This window comes from Elephantulus edwardii, unplaced genomic scaffold (genome assembly GCF_000299155.1).
Source record: "Elephantulus edwardii isolate Elephantulus edwardi_28Jun2011 unplaced genomic scaffold, EleEdw1.0 scaffold00082, whole genome shotgun sequence".
In the NCBI taxonomy this organism is placed as follows: Eukaryota; Metazoa; Chordata; class Mammalia; order Macroscelidea; family Macroscelididae; genus Elephantulus; species Elephantulus edwardii.
Window position 1 is genome coordinate 4,902,759 of NW_006399832.1, and position 21,467 is coordinate 4,924,225.

Sequence of the window (21,467 nt, forward strand, 5' to 3'; positions counted from 1 at the left end):
GATATGCTGAGCGAGTTCGGCCCTTTTGATTTTCCGACTCCAACTCCTTGCACATTTCATTGTAATATTTTGCTTTGTCATCCCGTGCTGCCTTTTGAAGTCTTCTATTCATCTCTTTAGTGACCAACAATTCTGAACCCTGCTCTACTCTGAGCCAATCTCACTGTCTCTCACACTACCCTCATTACCCCAGTGACGGTGTCAATACATCTTATCTCGGTCATCTTCTCCTATTCTGTTTCTCTATACTTCCACGCATGATGTCTTTCTCCAAGAACTGGTCCCTCCTGACCACGTGCCCAAAGTACGTGAGACAGAGCTTTAAAACCCTTGCCTCCAAGGAACAGCTTGGTTTAATCCTCTCCAAGATATATCTGTTAGTTTTCTGGACACTCAGTGGTATATTCAACACACTTTTCCAGGCCAAGTGAAAGGCATCAATTCTTCTTCTGTCATCTTTTGTCATTGTTTACGCCTCTGATGCATATTTAGCAAGTTGTTGCAAAGATGATGGTGGCCTGGATCAGGCATACCTGGTTTCTATACTGACAGTGCTCTGCAGAGGTCCCTGACAGCCTATTTTCCTAATGCAATTCATCTTTTGGTTTCTTAACTGCTGGTGCCAAGAGTGTTGACTGTTAACAATCTCAATCTCTTCTCCAACTATCATGTTATTGTGAAGTAGTTATACAATATTCATTTTATACTAAAAAAAGCAGAGGTTCTACGTGACTTCTCCAAAACCAGACAATCAGAAAATTATTTGAGTATTTTCTAAAAGCAAATAAAAATGGAATTCAACCAAAGTAGGAAAAATTGCAAACTAAAACAATGAGTTTTTTTTTTCACTTGTCAAATATGAAACTGATTTTTTTCAATGACAAAAATCAATGTTGTTGTTAGGTGCCATCAAATTAGTGAGATGCAAGAGAAATCTTACACTTTCAAAAACAGTTCATAGAAATAAAAATGAATTATCTTTCTAATGAGTGTCAAAAGCTTTTCAATTTTTGTGCATTCTCTCAGGCATAGAAATTCCTTTCTAAGAACATGGAAATGGCCAGTGATGTAAGCAGATATTTAGCTAGAGGGATGTTTTGCTACATTGATTATAATAAAAAAGATTGTGAATTACAATGTCCAAAATGGCTAAGGTCAAATGAATTGTGGTACAATCATATATTATATATTGTTGGGAGGTGTCATCAAACCACAACCACAACTCACAGTGACTCTGTGAACCATGAATCTGAACCCTGCCCTATCCTGTGCCTTCCTTGCCAGTTCTGATATACTTGAGTCATTGTGTTAATCCATTCAGTCAAGGGTCTTCCTCTCTTTCACCGATCTTCCACCTTTCCAAAGATGAAGTCCTTCTCCAAGGACTGGCCTCTCCTAACAACATGTCTAAAATATGTGGGATGAAGCTTCACCATTTTTGCCTCCAAGGAATAACCCTGAATGTACTTTCTCCAAAACATATCTGTTTGTTCTCTTGGCATTCCATGGAATATTTAGTACCCTTCTCCAACATCACAGCTCAAAGACATTGATTCTTCTTCTGTTATCCTTAGTCACTATGAAACTTTCAGATATATAACAAGTAATTGAAAAGACTATGGCTTAGATGGATTGTGAGGACCAAGAAGCCCAGCAAGCTGCAGTGAAGCAGGCCATGCAACTAATACGTACCTAAACAGCCAAGCAGTTGGTTGCCTACCGGCATCAATATGGACTTAAGCTCAACATCAAGAGGACAAAGATTCTCAAAAGAATATGGGTAACCTTAACACTGAGTTTTGCTCCAGACCTGGACCCTGAACCCAGTTCCAGAGACAAAAGGGAAACATAACTGCCAGCTAAGGAAGTGAAGAAGGATGGCGCCTCAGGGTTCAGCCATCCATCCCCACTGGACCCACCCTGGCAAACACTTTGCAGTCCAGAGGGCAGTAAACATCAGGAAAAAAATCTAACTGAACAAGAAGGCATGCAGCTTCAACTCAGGACAACCAGTAAGGCTTTAAAGTGGGGTCCCCTTCCCCCTTCACATCAATGCCCCCTTTCAGCATGAAGATGTCAGAAAGTCTCTGCCCCGTTCCCTAATGAGAAACCCACAAGTGAATAAGACAATTTCTTTGTTTAAAAAAAATTACCACTGGACTATGCTTACCATTACCCTGTCTTTTCTGGTCCCCACTGGATCTTTCTCATTTCCCTCACCCACTCCTCCCACCCCACCAAATTATGCAACCCTGTGATTTCATCCCTGCCCATTCTCACTCTTCTGCTCACAACTCTCACCCCTATATGTCCCCATACATATTTTTCACAATTAAAGAAAGAAAGAAAATATGAACTGACCTGGCCTGAATTAAAACAAGTTTCTACTTGGGCTGTGGCAGAACAAGATTTAAAGAGAAAAAAAAAAGACTATGGCTTAAATCAGATGTATCTTTGTCTTTAAATTGACATCACTGCTCCTTAACACTTTAGACAGATTTACCCAATACAATATGTGTTTTGATTTCTTGACTGCTGGTAACAAGAGTGTTGACTGTGGATCAAGTGACATGAAATAATTTACTTCAATAAAAAACTTCAACCTTCTCTCCATCTATCATGATGTTGTTAATTGGTCCAGTGGTGAGGGTTTTAATCTTCTTGAGGTAGAGGTGCAATCCATATGGAAGGTTGTAGTCTTTGATCTTCTAGAGCAAGTCTTTTATGTCCTCTTTGCTTTCAGCAAGCAAGGTTGTGTCATTTGCATAACAGGTTGTTACTGAGTCTTCCTCCAGTACTGATGCCACACTCTCTTCATAAAGTCCAGCCTCTCAACATACAGATTTAATAGGTAGGTATGGAGAAAGGATATAGCCTGACACACACCCTTCTTGATTTTAAACCATTCAATGTTAATTGCTCTCTCTAGAAAATAGCTTCTTGGTTTAAGTATAGGTTTCCTATGAGCACAATTAAGTATTCTGGGATTCCCATTCTTCTTGATGTTAGCCATAATTTTTTATGATCCCCACAATCAAATCCCTTTTGCATAGTCAATAAAACACAAATAAATATTCTCCCAGTATTCCCTAATTTCAGCCAATATCCATCTGACATCAACAATGTCACATTGCTGGTGCCACAGCCTTCTAAATTCAGCTTCACGCCATAGCAATTCTCTGTCAATGTACTGTTACACCTATTTTTGAATGATCTTCACCAAGATTTTATTTGCATGTGATAATGATATTGTTCCATAATTTCCACATTCTTTATCACCTTTCTTGGGAATGGTGACAAATATGGATCTTTTCCAGTCAGATGGCTAGGAAGTTGTATTCCAAATTTTGTGGCAGACATCCAGGGTGAGCACATGCAGGGTTGTATCTATTTGTTGTAACACTTTAATCACTATCCCAGCAGTTACTCAGGGGTTCATTTTTTTGCCAATGCCTTCAGTGAATTTTGAACATCTTCCTTTATCATCACTGGTTCTTGATAATATACTATCTTTTAAAATAGTACATTATTGTTGTTGCTGTGTACTGTCGAGTTGGAACTAACCCATAGCTGACCCTCAGGTGGGTTTCGAGAGGCAGTTAATCTCATGGGAGAAGATTTCCATTAAAAAAATTAAGTCAGAGAATATTCACTGATAAAGGATGTTTTTTACAGTAAATAGAAATTGGTTCTAAAATGGTAAATACAATGTGATATTTTCTCTTGCTGTCATTCTTTAAAAGTGTGCAACAATGTGCACAGGGGAAAAATGCAAGGGGGGTACTCACTTTAGTTCTTTTCCTGCCTTCCTTTCTCTCAACAGAGGTCACAGTGAACCTTTTAAAAACAAAAGCTAGCACTGCAATACTCCAGAAGGAAAAGGAGAACAAAAATATGGCAAAATGCTAAGGGCTATTAACGTTAGTAGGAAGACAGGTTTAGAGAAGTTTGGGTTTTTTTAACTTTTGTATATGTTTGGAAATTGTCATAATAAAAATTTTAATAAATAAAAACTTCCATCAAATGAATCATTCTTCAAAATCATGCAGTGGCTTTGAATTCATTTGTAATAAAAGGCAAACTCGTGTCTAAAGCCTTGAGTGAGTGTTTCTCCGCCCAAACTGAGATTAGGAATAAACAGGTCATTACCATGGACTGCTAAGAGAACAAACAGGTGTGTGCTGGAGAGAGTGAAACCAAGCTACTTCCTGGAGGCAAGGATTTTGAAGCTCTGTCTCACAGTCTTTGGACACATGGCCAGGCACGACCAGTCCTTGGAGAAGGACATGCTTGGAAGGATGGAGGGACAGGACAGGAAAGGAAGAACCTCGGATGAGACAGACTGACATAGTGACTGTGGTAAGAGGGTTAGGTGTGTCAGAGACAGTGAGATTGGTTCAGGATGAGACACAGTTCAGAGATATTGTGCATAGAGTCGCTATGAGTTGCAGGTTATGACTAGACGGCACATAACAAACCCTCAAATCAACACTCTGGACACTCCAGCATCAGAGCTAATTTGAAAATGTTTCCCAGGTAATTTTGTACAGACTAGCCTCTCCAAAGTGCTGAAGAGCAATGGTATCTCTTTGGAGACTAAGGTGCGTCTGATACAGGCCATGGTCTTCGCAATCACCTGTTATGCATCAGAGAGTTGGACAACGACCAAGGAGGATAGAAGGAGAATTGATGCTTTTGAGATGTGGTGCTGGAGAAGAGTATTGAGAATACCATGGACTGCTAGGAAAACAAACAGATTCATCCTGGAAAGGGTTAAACCGGGTGGCTCCTTGGAGGCAAGGATTCTGAGGCTCCGTCTAACATACTTTGGACATGTTGTGAGGAGAGACCGGTCCTTGGAGAGGAACATCATGCTTGGGAGGGTGGATGGACAGCGCAGGAGAGGAAGGCCCTCTATGAGGTGGATTGATTCAGTGACTGGGATAATTGGGTTGGGAGTGTCAGAGACAGTGCGATTGGCACAGGACAGAGCGGAGTTTAGGGCTGTTGTACATAGGGTCGCTATGAGTTGCAGGAGACTTGACGGCACATAACAAACAACAACATCAACAGACTAAGAAACATGATCTGACTTCTTCCTTCTTTTCCTATCTCATCTGCCCATGACCCTGTCCTCTTTTTTGTTTTTATTTTTATTTTCTGTGTGAATGTGAATCATATTTTATAAAAGTAATATTTTAATGTAAGCAAGCAAGTTCAATCCAAAGTATTTGCTCACTTTAAAAACATTGCTAATGAAAAAAAAAACAAAACACACCACAACACACTGCTAATGGAATAGTGTCTTGGTGACTGTAGAATACATGCATATGTAATAAGTGATTTATTCACTTTACTGACTTTCATTAAACCTAAAATCTTTAAAGAATGAATGACAATAATATAGAACACAGCCAAGTGATATTGGAGTCAATTAGCTAGTAAAGATGAGATACCACTGTCTGTGGAATGGCTTCTGTAAATCAGCCTATACGTGATGCAACACCTCCACTGATTGCAAGTTTTCCCCATCAACTAGGTCTGCTTGGAACTCTCTTTATGGTCTGTAACATTACTTAGAGTTAGCCTACACATCAAGTGACCTATAAGTAAATTTGTAGCTGTTAACTGTGAGCCAAAAGATGTCCTAATGATTTGCACCATATTAACTTTAAAAGATAATTACCTAAAACTGAAGAAAGTTCCTTAGCTAGTTCTCAACATAGCTCAGAAGAGAAGTTTCATTAAACTACAAACAATATGAGCTGAATCAACTGATAAAAAGTATCAATCTTATTAAAATCTGTTTCCCAGATATTTTATATTTAAATAGAAAATGCCAGAATTCCAATTAAGATCACTTCATCCAACTTTTTGATAACCAGTTAAGTACTGGTTAAGCTTGAAAAGTTTTCTTCTGTTCTTCTACAGAAGAACATAGGCACCAGACAAAACCAAACTCATTAAGTCAATTCTGAATCAGTGGCATGCAGAACAAAGTGATATTGACTCTTTAGTCTTTTGGGATCAAAAGAAGCTTTTCATTATGTGAAAAATAGCTTTAGTCTCATTCAATAATCTTTTGAAACAACTGACAAAAACCCTTTATCTCAAAAAAGAGGAGGGTGCAATAACAAAACCAGACCCATTACCATAGTGGCTGTACAGGGAAGAACAGAGATGCTCCATAGAGCTGGCTCTGGTGGCCTAATGGTAAGACGCTGCTGTCAATCTCAAAGCATGAGGTTCAAATGCACCATCTGCTCCACAGGACAAAGTCTGGCAATCTCTTCCTGGGTAATTTACTGCCTCTAAAATCCTGCTGGAGGGTCAATATGAGTTGGTTCAAACTTGAAGATACATAACAATAGTGCTATAAAGACTAAAATATTTACAAACAGACTATCACATCTTTCTCTGATGGTGTGCTGGAAGTGTTAGAACCAAAGATCTTTTGGTTAGCAGTCACTGTGTCACCAAGGCTCCATAGTGTAAAACAAAGTATAACAAGAAATAATAGGATGAGTACACAGTATATCATCCTGTAATAGTTTTATAACATAATTTTTTTAAAATCTCTTAAAAATGTGGCTAGACTATGGAGAAGAAAAATGCAAAGTTTATATTCATTATAAGATAAACCACAGTACTAAGGAAATTGACACTATCCTACCCCTAGTATTCACTATTTTTTATTCTTAAGGGATTTTGGTAACATATTTTTTTCTTTTTTCTTTTTTTCCTCTTTTTCCTTCTCTTTCTTTTCTCTCTCTGTCCATTGGATACCAGGTGCCACTGGTACAAACAGTCCCAGGACAAAGATGCAACTAAGGCTTTTCTTTCAGCACCAGCTACCAAATCCTGGCCCCACAGCCTGGGGGAGGACCTGTGACAGTGCTAAGGATTTTTAAAATATCTGATATGTTTACTATAGAAAGAACTTGTTGACAAAAAAAAACAATCAAAAGGCCAACTTTTTGTCATTTCAGTTCCTAGGAGTGCCTTCAAAGTTCTTCAAATCTTTTAACAAGATTCAAAAAAGAAAGTTCTATTAGATCATAATTATAAGCCTTATCTCATATAGCAGTGCTAGAGGAAAATGTGTCTATTTGTTGTTATATCCAAACAAGACTTCAATTAAGTTTTTACTAATTTGCCTAGAAACCCAGCCATGTTCATTTTCTATTCTATAATGATCTCAGCTCATCTCAGGTGCCTGCTATATAAATGTTTTTCCAATTCATTATTATTACTGGTCCTGTTTTATCCTATCTTTAATTTTATAAATTATGGAAAATTATGAAAAAAAAAACCAGAAAAGTTACTGATCTAGTATAATAAAAATGAAATCACTCAAAGATAACAGAATTTTTTAAGTGATGGAATGTCAGTTTTTAGCTTTATGCTGTTTGAATTATGTAATATTTTAACAGATTCTGTTATATAAATGCTGATAGATGCCATCGAGTCATGTACAATTCATAGCAACCCTACACATCTGAATGCCATCCTATCCTGTGCTATCTTCCTCATATCTGACATAATTGAGCCCATGGCTGCAGTCATTGTGTCAAGCAAGCTACCTGGCTGGGGGTCTGGCTCTCTTTTTTTCCTATAAAGGACAAGTATGCAATAAATTGTTTAACCATACTATCCATCATTTGTGACAAAGGAGAGAACCATAGATCGGATAACATCAAGCTAAGAAATTTACATATACTCCTTTTAAACTTGAAAACAAAAGCTTGAATGGACTGAGTAGCGATGCAATAAATTCTTTGGCTTTCTATAACTCTTAGGAGAGCTACCACATGGTCAGGTTCTATTTTAAATACTTTTATCAATGCTATTTATAAACATCTCAACTTTTAAGAAATAGATACTATTATATGCTTTTTAAAAACAAAAAACCTAAATCAGAGACAGATTATATAATTCACTCAAAATGACACACTGAAGCAAGCAGAGCTGGCATTCAAACATAGTCTGTTTCTAAAGCATATCTTTATCCTACTGATTACTTGGATGGAAAAATAACTCCTTTATCATGTAAATGAGCTCACAGTTCTAACCAAATTCAAACCTGGTCCCTAAGAGATGTTCAAGAAATGGTAGAGGAATTAAATTTGTAGGTGTTTCTTCCAGAAACAAAATCAAGACAAGAAAAACAACTGGGGGATAAGTAGGAAGTATTTTTGCATGAGTAAAACTCAAATCTAGCCAAAGCATGCATATTTTTTCCTATCATGTCATCCTTTTCAGAAATGCCATATGTGATGAAATCTCACCAAAGTCAGTAGGTATCACACACTTCAAATTTTCAATTAACTCTTAGTTTTAAAGACCAATGTTTTTTCCCTTCACACAAACTAGCATTAATTTTATGTTATATTCTGTTACAGAAGTGGACTCATTCGATCAACCTATAGATCAGAGAGGGATTTTCCTTTGAAGAACTGTGATATTTTCCTTTAAAGAAGAATTGGAGAATTATGATAATTGGCATGAATAAAAAAAGAAATTTTTTTCTTCTTCCAACCAACATTAGCATTCCAATGAAGTGCTCAGTACTATTTAATGTTTTGAAAATATAGGTAAAAGGTAAGTGGTGCCAGTGTACAAATGCACATCCCAAAACTCTTAACATTCGTAGTGACCATAGTTTTATCACTGTACTATCCATTTTCTGTCAACAGAATTCCAGCACAGAGACAGTCAGGAAGATAAACTTGCTACTAGCCCTCTGAATGCTAGTCCCACGCTCTTCACAATCCTCATGTTAGTACTGAAATGTTTTACATTAAAATACCATGAAGCTCTCAAGTATCTAGTATTCAAATTCTATATAAAGAAGAATTCAATGACCAAAACAACTTAAGAATCCACAGCCTGGCCTTGATAGCCATAGTCATCTAGATAGGCCTTTTTCTTGTTGTTATATGCTGTCGAGTCGCTTGTGACTCATAGCAACCTTAAGTACAAGAGCCCTAAACCCTACTCTATCCTGTTCCAACTTTTTGTCTCTGACATACCTACTGCCATTACCCCAGTCACTGAATCGATCCATCTCATCGAGGATCTTCCTCTCCTGTACTGTCCCTCCACTCTCCCAAACATGATGTCCCTCTCAAAGGACAGATCCCTCCTTGCAACATGCCCAAAGTATGTCAGACAAAGCTTCAGAATCCTTGACTCCAAGGAGGAGCCCAGCTTCACCCTCTCCAGGCCAAAACCTGACTGTTCTCCTAGAAGTCCATAGTATAGTCAACACTCCTTTCCAGCACCAGAGCTGAAAGGCATCGATTCTCAATCATCCCTAGTCACTGTCCAACTCTCCAATATATAGCATGCAATTGTGAAGACTATAGCCTGGATCAGGCACACCTTAGTCTCCAGCCTGATGTCTTTGCTCTTCAGTACTCTGGAGAGGTCCCTGACAGCTGACTTTCCCAATGCAATTCATCTCCTGATTTCCTGGCTGCTGGTACCAAAAGTGTTGACTGTGGAGCCAAGCAAACCAAAACTGTTATCTCAATCTCTTCACCATCCATACTGAGGCTGCCAATTGGCCCAGTGGTAAGAATCTTTGTTTTCTGGATACTGAGCTTCAATCCATATTGAAGGCTGCAGTCCTTCATCTTCTGCAGCAAGCGCTTCAGGTTCTCCCCAATTTCAGCAAGCAGGGTTGTGTCATCTGCATCACGCAGGCTGTTGATGAATCTTCCAGCAATCCTGATGCCACATTTCTCCTTGTACAGCCCAGTGTCCCGGATGATCTGTTCTGCATACAGATTGAAAAGGATGGAGACAGAATACATTCCTGTCAGACTCCCTTCTCAACTTTGAACCATGCAGTGTCTCCTTGCTCTGTTCTAATGACTGCCTCTTGGCTCAAGTATAGGTTTCACATAGGAACCGATTATATTTGTAGAAAGAATCACTAGAGAAGCTCAATATCAGCTGTGAAAAGTAGGCCAGCTGTGATTGTGGGACAGAACAACAACTACTCATATGCAAGTTCAAGCTGAAGTTGAAGATTAAGTCAAATCCATGGCAACCAAAATTTGACCTTAAGTGTATCCCACTCAAATCTCAAAACCATCTCAGGAGCAGGTTTGGCTGACGCTTTGAGCACCAATGAGCAAAGACGAAATGAGCTGTGGGAGGCTATCAAGAATATTATCCATGAAGAATGCAAAAGGTCATTACAAAGACTGAAGAGCAAGAAAAGACCAAGATGGATGTGAGATGAGGCTCTGAATATTGTGTTAGATCACGGAGAAGCCAAAGCTAAAGGAAGAAAACAAGAAATTAAAGAGATAAACAGAAAGCTTCAAAGGGCAGCTTGGGATAACAAAGCAAGATACTATAATAAAATGTGCAAGGAGCTGGAGTCAGAAAATCAAAAGGGCTGAATTTACTCAGCGTTTCTTAAGCTGAAGGAGTTGAAAACAAATTCAAGCCACGAGTGGCAATACTTAAAGATACTCTGAGGAGGGTGCTGAATGATCCAGGAAGCATTAAAAGATGGAAGGAGTACAGAGTCACTGTACCAGAAGGAATTGGCTGACACAGAATAATTTCATGAAACAACATATTAGCAAGAGCCTGTGCTAATGAAGAAAAATGTTCAAGCTGCTCTGAAGGAATTGGCAAAAAACAAGGCTCCAGGAGTTGACAGCATACCAACTGATATATTTTCAACAGACATTGACCTGGATGTGTTCACTAAGTGGTGCCAAGATATCTGGAGGACAGCCACCTGGCCAACTGCCTGGAAGAGATCGATATTTGTTCCCATTTCAAAAAAAGGGTGACTTGACAGAGTGCAGAAATTATTGAACAATATAATTAATATCAAAGTCAAGCAAGATTCTGCTGAAAGTTATCCAAAAATGATTGGGGAAATATGTCAACAGAGAACTGCCAGGTGTGCAGGTTGAGTTTAGGAGAGGTCATGGTACTAGGGGTATTATAGCTAATGTTAGATGGATCTTGGCAGAAAGCAGTACCAGAGGAATATCTGTCTATCTGTGCTTCATTGACTATTCAAACACTTTTGACTGTGTGGATCACAACAAGCTGTGACTGACTCTGAGAAGAATGGGAATCTCAGAACATTTGATTGTGATGATGCTAAATCTATACTTGGACCAAGAGGCAGTCGTCAGAACAGAGCAAGGCCTTCTTAGGTTATCTTTTTTCAACTAACAAAAATGCCCAAAAGGTGCTAAGAAAATATTTACTCCTAATATTTTCTATTTCTTGAAAGTGCTGATGGTATAGACTATAGGGAGTTGCACCACTAACTCAAAGGCCTTACCTCTCTGGGCAGCAGCAGCGGGCCTGGAGCTGCAGGGCCGGAGCGGAGGTGCCGCCATGTCCGACACCGAGAAACTCAACTTGGACTCATCAACAGGCGCCTGCTGGAAGTGCAAGGCTCGCGTCCCGGGAAGAATGTCCAGCTGACCGAGAACAAGATCCGTGGTTTGTTGCCTCAAGTCTCGGGGGATCTTCCTGAGCCAACCCATTCTTCTGGAGCTGGAGGCACCCTTCAAGATATGCGGTGACATCCACGGCCAGTACTACGACCTCCTGCGGCTGTTCGAGTACGGTGGCTTCCCTCCAGAGGGCAACTACCTCTTCCTGGGGGACTACGTGGACCGGGGCAAGCAGTTCCTGGAGACCATCTGCCTGCTGCTGGCCTACAAGATCCAGTACCCGGAAAACTTCTTTCTGCTCCGTGGGAACCACGAGTGTGCCAGCATCAACCGCATCTATGATGAGTGCAAGAGACGCTACAACATCAAACTGTGGAAAATGTTCACCGACTGCTTCAACTGCCTGTCCATTGCGGCCATTGTGGATAAGAAGATCTTTTGCTGCCACGGAGGCCTGTCCCCAGACCTGCAGTCCATGGAGCAGATCTGGCGCATCATATGGCCCGCGGACGTGCTTGACCAGGGTCTGCTGTGCGGCCTGCTTTGGTCCGACCCCGACAAGGACGTGCAGGGCTAGGGCGAGAATGACCGCGGGGCTGAGGTGGTGGCCAAATTCCTGCACAAGCATGACCTGGACCTCATCTGCCAGGCGCACCAGGTAGTGGAAGACGGCTATGAGTTCTTTGCCGAGCGGCAGCTGGTAACACTTTTCTCGGCTCCCAACTACTGTGGCAAATGCGACACCCGCGCCATGATGAGTGTGGACAAGACACTCAATGTGCTCCTTCCAGATCCTCAAGCCCGCCGACAAGAACAGGGGGAAGTATGGGCAGTTCAGTGGCCTGAATCCCAGGGCGCGGACCATCACCCCACCCCGCAATTCCGCCAAAGCCAAGAAGTAGCCTCCTCGTGTCCACGCTCTGTCCCCAGATGGCGAGCTGATCGTCCGGAAGCCGGCTGCCACAGAGGTCAGAGCAGCCTAGGGCCACCCCACAGGGCTCGGAGCCTTGGCCTGTTTCCTTTTTTTAATGACTCAGTAGCAGTGTGCAATCCCCAGGCTCCCTCCTGGCTGCACCTTTGAGGGTTGTGAGCCAGATCCTGGGGCCAAGACTGCAGCTCAGGGTAAAGGCATGCCGGGTCATGAGTGTCCAGCAGCGCTGGGCCTTGGGGCAACCTGTCTGGTCTCTTGAATAAAGATCAAAGCTGGATTCTTAAAAAAAAAAAAAATAGGCCATGCCTGTCTGGAAGGAGAAAAATGGGCAACTTCCTCTTGTTCCATTTACAGCCTTGGGAAATCCACTATGGTCAGCTATGATTCGGTTCTGACTTGATGGCACGGAGTTGAGTTGAGGATCTCTTCCAAGCTGACTTTAAGAATTGGATACTATTTATTGGACAATTTCTTTCTACTGGGTAAAACATCTAGATAGTATGCCAATTGTGATTTGAGTAAAAGTTTACAGTAAATTGGTTTTCCACTCAGCCAGATGTTAAGAGTCATTGACAATAAAAAGACCCTTCACAATTATGCCCTGCACCATCCTCACAGTCACTGAAATGCTTAAAACCACTGATGCAGTAACTGTGCCAATCACTTGCCAACTGAGGGAGGAAGATGTTTCTGGGTTGGGTTGGTTTTGGGGTTCCTCCCGTTACTTTGCAATTTTATCATCGTTAGGAGCTGAGCTTTCTGTTGCTATTTGGAACATCACTCTCAGAAGGGTGGAGGAACAGCACAGGAGAGGAAGACTCCTGATGAGATGGATTGATACAGTAACTGATGTAATGAGAGGAGGTGTGTAAGAGTTAGTGAGACCCTCAGGATGGGCAGGCTTCGGAGCTGTTGTACATAGCATCGTTATCAGTTGGTTGCAGGCAACTCAATGGCACACAACAATAACAACAGCACATCCTCTTGTAGGCTAGATATGTTTCAGACCACAAGCTCCAAAAGGCAGTAAGCAATCAGTACAAATAGAAGAGTTTTCTTTGACTTCCCAACATGTACAGTAGGATGGTACAAATAGTTAGTGTGCTCAGTTGCAAACCAAAGGGTCAGATGTTGTAGTCTAATCAGAAATGACTCAGAAGAAAGGGCTACTTCCACAAAATCAGCTTTAAAAATCCCCACTGACCCACAGGTTTGCCATAAATGTGGAAGCAATGATAACACAATCAAAACACAGAGAGAGGGAGAGGGAGAGAGAGAGAAGTAGAGAGGTGTTTGAACTTGCTGGTGCATTTACAGTTGTTTTTCCTGTTGGTACTGTGGTGAGCTCAAAGGTTGTATCTGCTTACATCACCATAATGATGCTAGTCATCTCCACACATTGTGCTTTAAGTGGATACTCACAAGGCTTGAGCTCACTGTAACACCAAGAGCATCAGGAAAACAAAATCTTCATACAAGTGGACTCCATGCAGTTCAAACTCAAATTCAAAAGTCAACTGTAAATTACAAGCAGATTTTAGACTATGTGGGAGAAAGGCGACAATAACTCCCACACTGTTCAAAGGTCAAGTATGTATCAGCAAACTCTTCAATCACTAGTTTTAAATTTTTAAGTGTTTATTAGAGGAAATTTCTGAAATATTTAACACAATTTCTAAGAGACAATCTATGGAATTTGAGAGAAGAAAAAGGACTTCAAATTCTTTATTGCAAGTGTCTTTTAATGACAATGAAAGATGAGATGGAAAATAAGGAATTAGTCAGGAATTGCACGTTTCACAGCCTGACCAGATTTTATTTTCCCCTTCCTGGGCAAATTGCCAGGCAGTACCCAGATAGCAAGATGGTAAAGGCATACTTTCAGATAAGCCACAAGGCTAGTTAACAAAAATGCTTAAAATGTCTGCATTGGTATATGTGAATATTTTCAGATTATATTTGCTTGAATTGCTTTGTTTGCTACTCATATTTAGCCCTATGAAACAGGTAAATATAAACAAGACCATTTTGCAATGAAATCTTGGCACTCAAAGAGTAGATGAGAAACTGCATTCACTGGTTCTTAACTTGGGGGGGGGGGGTTCTCCTATGATGTACTGAATTTAATATACTTTTGTCCTGGAACCTCAACAAATCTCACATGCACCAAGATACTATACTTTCATACAGGAAACACTAATAACTTGCTCCTCAGAGGCAAGGATAGTGAAAATTCACCTCACATGTTTCGGGCATGTTGTCAGGGGAGACTGGTCCCTGGGAAAAGACTAGCATGCTGGGAAAGGGACAGGGTCAGTGAAAGAGAGGAAGACTTTCAACAAGATGGACTGGCACAAAGACTATAACAATGGGCTCAAGTATATTAGAGATGATGAGGATGGTGCAGGACAAAGCAAGGCTCAGATACATTATTCAAAGGATTGTTATGAATTGTAGTTGACTTGATGGAACTTAGTAGTAACTAACAATAACTTAAAACCTTCATATTTGGGTAAAGCATCTTGTTTAAGCCATAATTTGATTGTTGTTGTTTTTATGTGCTGTCAAGTTGCCTGCGACTCATAGTGACCCTATGTATAACAGCCCTAAACGTTGCTCTATCCTGTGTCAATTTCACTCTCTCAGTAACACCTACCCCCGTTACCCCAGTCACTCAACCAATCCACCTCATAGAGGGTCTTCCTCTCCTGCACTGTCCTCCATCTCCATCTTCCCAAGCATGATGTCCCTCTCCAAGGACTGATTTCTCCTTGCAACATGTCCAATGTATGTCGGATGAAGCTTCAGAATCCTTGCCACCAAGGAGCAGCCTGTTTTAACCCTCTCCAGGATGAACATGTTTGTTCTCCTAGCAGTCCGTGGTATATTCAATACTCTTCTTCAACACCACAGCTCAATTCTCCTTCTGTCATCCCTAGTCATTGTCCAGCTCTGATGCATAGCAAGTGATTGCAAAGACCATGCCTATATCAGGTGCACCTAAGTCTCTGTGGAGGAAGTGCAACCAGGGTGTTTCTTAGAGACAAGGATGGTAAAACTTGATCTTACACACGTTGGGCATGTTGTAGGAAGGAACAGTCCTTGGAAAATGACATTAGAAAAAAAGAGGAAGATCCTCAAGGAAATGAATTGATACAATAACTGTAACAATAGGCTCTGGTTATATCAGATTGTGAGGATGAGGGAAAGTATGGCAGGACTGAAATCTGCTCTGCAGGGAGTTTTTGAGTTTTAGTCAACAGCATAAAAACATTCTCATTTATATTTCAAAACAATTTTAAGAAATAAAAAAGTTATAGTAAAAAATAATAAAAGACTTGTTTTAAGAACTTATCAAAGATCACAACCTAATAATGGTATTTCTGGGATTCAAAACTAAGATTAAGTCTAAAGCCCATACTTTTGCACTATTCCTTGTAAAAGAATAATCTCTGACAATGAAAACTCAATTTTTTCTTTATTTCTCAATAATTCAGTGGCCAAGTAAACACCTCACAAGCATAAATCTTTATTATTGTCTGCTCACAAAATATATTTTATTTCGTGACTCCCTCTGAGACAGAAATTATAGCAAAACAAGTTACGACCTCTTTAAAAGTATTAAAAAATATTCTATTTCTATCATTAAAGCCTGTATTGGATTGAACAACTTCCTCTCAAAATTCATATCTTCTCAAAACCTCAGAATGTGGTTATTTCCAAATAAGATCTTTGCCAATATAATCAAGTTAAGATGAGGTCATACTGGATTATACTGGACCCTAATCCAATGATTGGTGCCCTTACAGAACAAGAGAAATTTAGACACAGATACACAGAAGGAAAGGCAATGTGAAGAGGAAGACAGACTCAAGTGATATATCTACAAATCGACACATATCAATAATTCATGGCAACTACCAAAAGAAGCAAGGAAGGATTCACCTCCAGAACTGTGGGAGAATTAATTTGCTTTTAAATATTTGGTTTTTAGTATTTTCATATGGCAAGCCTAGGAAAACCAGTATCAGGAAACTAAAACTGGTCTCTAGGAAACAAATACAACTAACAAATATTTCTTAATGGAATCATTTCTGATTCACAGCAAACCTATAGGGCAGAATAGGACTGCATCATAGGGTTTCCTAGGCTTTTTTTTTTTAGTTGAGATTTTAATGAAAGTTTATAAAGAACTTTAATTTCTCTTCATTCATTGTTGTAGATTTTACTCCCTCCTCTCCCTCCCCCTCAGTTCACTTCTCTCTTTGGGGGGAAAAAGAAATTCTTTCATTGTTATACAACCCCCCTGAACACTCAGTCCACTTCACTATGCAGCTCTTATCCTGGACTCTTGTCATGCATGTAATACCTAATCACATATTCCTTTTATACAGTTCTCTCCCTCATTCTGTTTCAATGCCATGTACATTATTTATCCCCTCTTTTCTTAGATTCTCTCTACCCCCATGTCAGTCCTGCTTTGTAACAGTGGCATTTGCAGTATTTGTGCTTTTTGTGACTGAGATATTTTACTCAGCATAATGTCCTCCAGAGTTACCCATTTTGTAGACTATTTCATGAGTTCATTGTTTTGCATTGTTATACTACTTCATTGTGTGAATATACCACAGCTTCTCTAGTCATTCGTTTGTTGATGGGCACTTGGGTTGTTTCAAACTCTTTGCTATTGTGAACAAAGTAGCAAGAAACATCGGTCTGCATATATCTGCTTGGGTCCCAGTTCTGGTTTATTTAGGGTATATTCCCAGTAGTGGAAATTCTGGGTCAAATGGTATTTCTATTTACAACTTTTTGAGAAAGCACCGTACTACCTTCCAGAGTGGTTGCACCATTTTACACTCCTACCAACAGTGAATAAGGGTTCCAGTTTCTCCACAACCTCACCAGCATCTGTTGTTCGCTGCTCTGTTGAATTTTGCTATTGTTATTGGGGTGAGATGATAACTCATAGATGTTTTGATTTTAATCTCTCTTAGAGCTAGGGATTTTGAACATTTCTTCACGTGTTTGTTTGCCATCTGAATGTCTTCTTTGGTGAAGTGTCTGTTCATATCCTGTGCCCATTTTGCAACTGGGTTATGAAGCACTGTTTGCCTAGTGCCACGAAGCTGTGCTGCAATCCTGAAAGTATTCTTCCAGCTGCTCTGTGGGAGAAGGATGGGTAATCTCCTCCTGTGCCATCAACTGCCTCTGAAAACCTGCCGGAGGGTCAGCTATGGGTCGGTTCTGACTCTGGTATACAATAGTCTTCATGGAAGCAGAATTTTATTTTTTTTTTCTGCACAGTTCCTGGTGGATTCAAACCAATGATGTTTTCAGGTAGCAGTCAAAAGCTAAACCAATGTGCTACCTATTTAAGTAATAAGACCCATGGGTTAGCACTAACCATATAGAATCCCACTGTTAAACTAAATGGTGGTGGTTCAAATTCACCTGGTAAAAGATCTGGTAATCGCCTACAACCAGGAGAAGATAAAATAGATTAATGGAATCCCTATGCACATCCAAAAACTTCTCCACCAGGGAAAAAGGGAATCCACAGACTGGGAAAAAGTATTTGGTAATGACATATCAGATAGGGGACTTATATCCAGAATTTATAAAATACTTGAACACCACAACAAGATAAAGGAAAATAATCCAACAGAAAAATGGGCACAGGATATGAACAGACACTTCACCGAAGAAGACATTCAGATGGCCAACAAGCACATAAAGAAATGCTCAAAATCCCTAGCTCTAAGAGAGATGCAAATCAAAACAACTATGAGATTTCATCTCACCCCAGTCAGAATAGCAAAATTTAACAGAGCAACAACAAATGTTGGTGAGGTTGTGGAGAGACTGGAACCCATATTCACTGTCTGTGGGAGTGTAAAATAGTACAACCACTGTGGAAGGCAGTTATGCTGCTTTCTCAAAAAGTTGTAAATAGAGATACCATTCGACCCAGCAATTCCACTACTGGGAATATACCCCAAAGAGACCATAACTGACATCCAAGCAGATAAATGCACACCCATGTTTACTGCGCCTTTGTTCACAATAGCAAGGAGTTGGAATCAACCTAAGTGCCCATCAACAAACGAATGGATAGAGAAGCTGTGGTATAGTCACACAATGGAATACTATGCAACATTGAAAAACAAGGAACTCATGCAATATTATTCAAAATGGGTGACTCTGGAGGACATTATGCTGAGTGAAGTATCTCAGTCACAAAAGGACAAACACTGCATGGTGCCACTGTTGTAAAGCAGGACTGACCTCAGGGTTGGGAGGAGACTGAGAAGGATGGATTCAATAATGTATACTGCATTGAAATAGATGAGGGAAAAACTGGTTAAGAGGGAAAAGTATTAGGGATCTTTGTCATGACAGGAGTCTACAGCGAAGGCTGTATAGTGGAGTGCACCTTGGGGGAGAGATTGTAAAACAATGAAAGAATTTTTCTTTTACTTTTCCAAGAAGATAGTATACTAGGGGGGAGGACTGGAAGGAGAGAAAAGTGCAACAATGAATGAATGGAAATCCAAAGTCTCTGTAAATTTTCATTGAAATTAATAATAAATTTAAAATAAAAGAACTGGCAATCTGTTTCCAGTAACTCTATGAAACAATCCGTTCTACTTTGCTACATTTGGGGTAACCATGAGTTAGACTCAATTTATGGTGATCATTACCAAAAATATGTTAGTAATTACTACTGATTTAGGATGTAAATCTTTCTAAAATATTTCCGATTCAATCTTAATTGCTTATTATTGAAAAATACACACAACAAATACATTTCTTCCAGTTCTTACCTGCTTTTCATTTGATAACTCGGATATGGTATGATTATTGAGCCACATTCCATATTCTCCTGTTAAACACTCCCATAGCACCAGATACTGCTCCTTCTGGGTACCTGTTATAGTTTTAACTTTTTATTTATGTATTTAGTTACTTAAGGTCTATTGTCAGTCTCTACTTTTAGATCTATCCTCTCATTTTAACAAATCTGTTAGATGGATGGATCTTAGCTGAAAGCAGACAGTATCAGACGAATGTCTAATTGTGTTTCATTGATTGTGCAAAGGCATTTGACTTTGAGGATCACAAAAAATTGTGGCTAACTTTAGGAATGGGAATCCCAGAACATTTAATTGTGCTCATATTAAACCTATACTTAGACCAGGAAGCATTATTCAGAAAAGAGCAGGGAAACACCATATGGTTCAAAATCGTCAGGGATGTATCCAATTTCCGTACCTTTTCAATCCAACCTTTTCAGATCATTGTGAGGCTGGACTCTAAGGAGAAGAGTGTGGCATCAGGATTGGAGAGAGACTCATCAACAACCTGCATTATGCAGATGACACAACCTTGCCTGCTGAAACTGAGGACCTAAGGCATTTGCTGCAGAAGGTCAAGGACTGCAGTCTTCCATACAGACTGAAGTTCAACATCAAGAAAACAAAATTCTCACCACTGGCCCAACTGGCAGCATCATGATAGAGAAGAGACTGTTAACAGCTTCAAAATCAAAACTCTTCACACCAGCAGTTGGGAAACCAAAAGATGAATTGCATTGGGAAAATCTGCTGTCAGGAACCTCTCCAAAGTACTGAAGAGCAACAATGTCAGTCTAGAGACTAAGGTGTGCCTGATCCAAGCCATGGTCTTTGCAATTACTTGCTATGTATCAGAGAGCTGGATAATGACTAAGGACACAGAAGAATTGAGTTGGTGGTGTTGGAGAAGAGTACTGAACATACCATGGAATGCCAAGAAAATACACAAGTCAGTCCTGGAGACAATGAAACTAAGTTGCTCCTTGGAGGAATCAATTTTGACATTCCATCTAACATTCTTTGAATATATGGCCAGGAGGAACCCATCCTTGGAAAAGTACATAATGTCTGAAAAGGTAGAGGGACAGACCCTGGATGAGATGGACTGACTCAATAACTGGGGTCATGGGGATAGATATGTTGGAGACCATCAAATTGGGCGTGGATAGGGCAGGGTTCAAAGATACTGTACACAGGGTTGCTGTGAGTTGTATGAGACTCAATGACACATAACAACAACAAGGACTAGGTCTATCCTATCTTAAAACAAAACAAAAAAACCTCAAGTTTTTTAGATAGTGGTTAATATGCAATAGATGACAGTGATCCTTGAAAAAGGCAATTTTGCTCTCGAAATAACTGGCTTATTAACTGAAGAGAGGGAAATTTTAACAGAACAGATGAGGCTGAAGATTTGGAGAGGTCAAGCAGTAAGAACTCACAGGGTAGAGACCCAGCAAGGAGCACTGAGCAAACAGGAAAAGAGCTGAACAGAGAGAGCCTGCTGAAAATTTATAGAGGGTTGCCCTCATGTCTTCAGCTGAATAATGAAAAGTATATGAATGTAAAAAATCAAACTGAGGTCGGGGAAGAAAAACTCCAATCAACCCAGAGAGCAATCAGGACAATGCTTAAGGTTCACAAAAGGTCAAGAACATTCCACCTGGCCAGAAGGAAAAAAATGCCTTGAAGGGCATTTGATATTATTTCCAAAGTAACGAAGTTCAAAACAAAAGCTCAAGAATATTTAAAAGAAATGAAAATACTTAAAAAAATATTCAGTAACAAATTAAGTAACATTCAAAATAACTAACATTTAAATAAGAACTAAAATATAACTCATAATGAGGAGAAAACCCAATCAACAGAAACAGACTGAGAATTTATACAGAGGATAAGATTAGTAGGCAAGGACATTAAGATAATTTTAACTATAGTCTACATAGTCAAGAAAGTAGAAAACATAAGCATGTAAAGGAGAACAAAAGCAATTTACTTGACATTTAAGATTAAACATATTGGAAGAAATTCATAGATTAGACATTGCAGAAGAAAAAGTTAATCAATTTAAGAGACATCATCATAGTTCTATTTCACAAGTGGATGTCTTTAACAAATAGAAATTTATTTTCTCCTAATTTGGGAGGCTTGTTGTTATGTGCAGTGAAGTTGAGGACAAACCTGTAAACAACAGATCTGAACCCTATCCTATCCTGTGCCATCTTTATACTTCCTGAC

The 21,467-nt window shown here is 39.7% G+C and overlaps 1 protein-coding gene and 1 pseudogene across 3 annotated transcripts in view; one reads left to right on the top strand and one right to left on the bottom strand.

The window, feature by feature from the left end:
* HOMER1 (homer homolog 1 (Drosophila)) overlaps positions 1–21,467 on the bottom strand; it is a 167,687-nt gene that overhangs the window by 102,312 nt on the left and 43,908 nt on the right. The gene's annotated exons all lie outside the window — the stretch shown is intronic.
* LOC102854701 lies at positions 11,380–12,343 on the top strand (annotated as a pseudogene).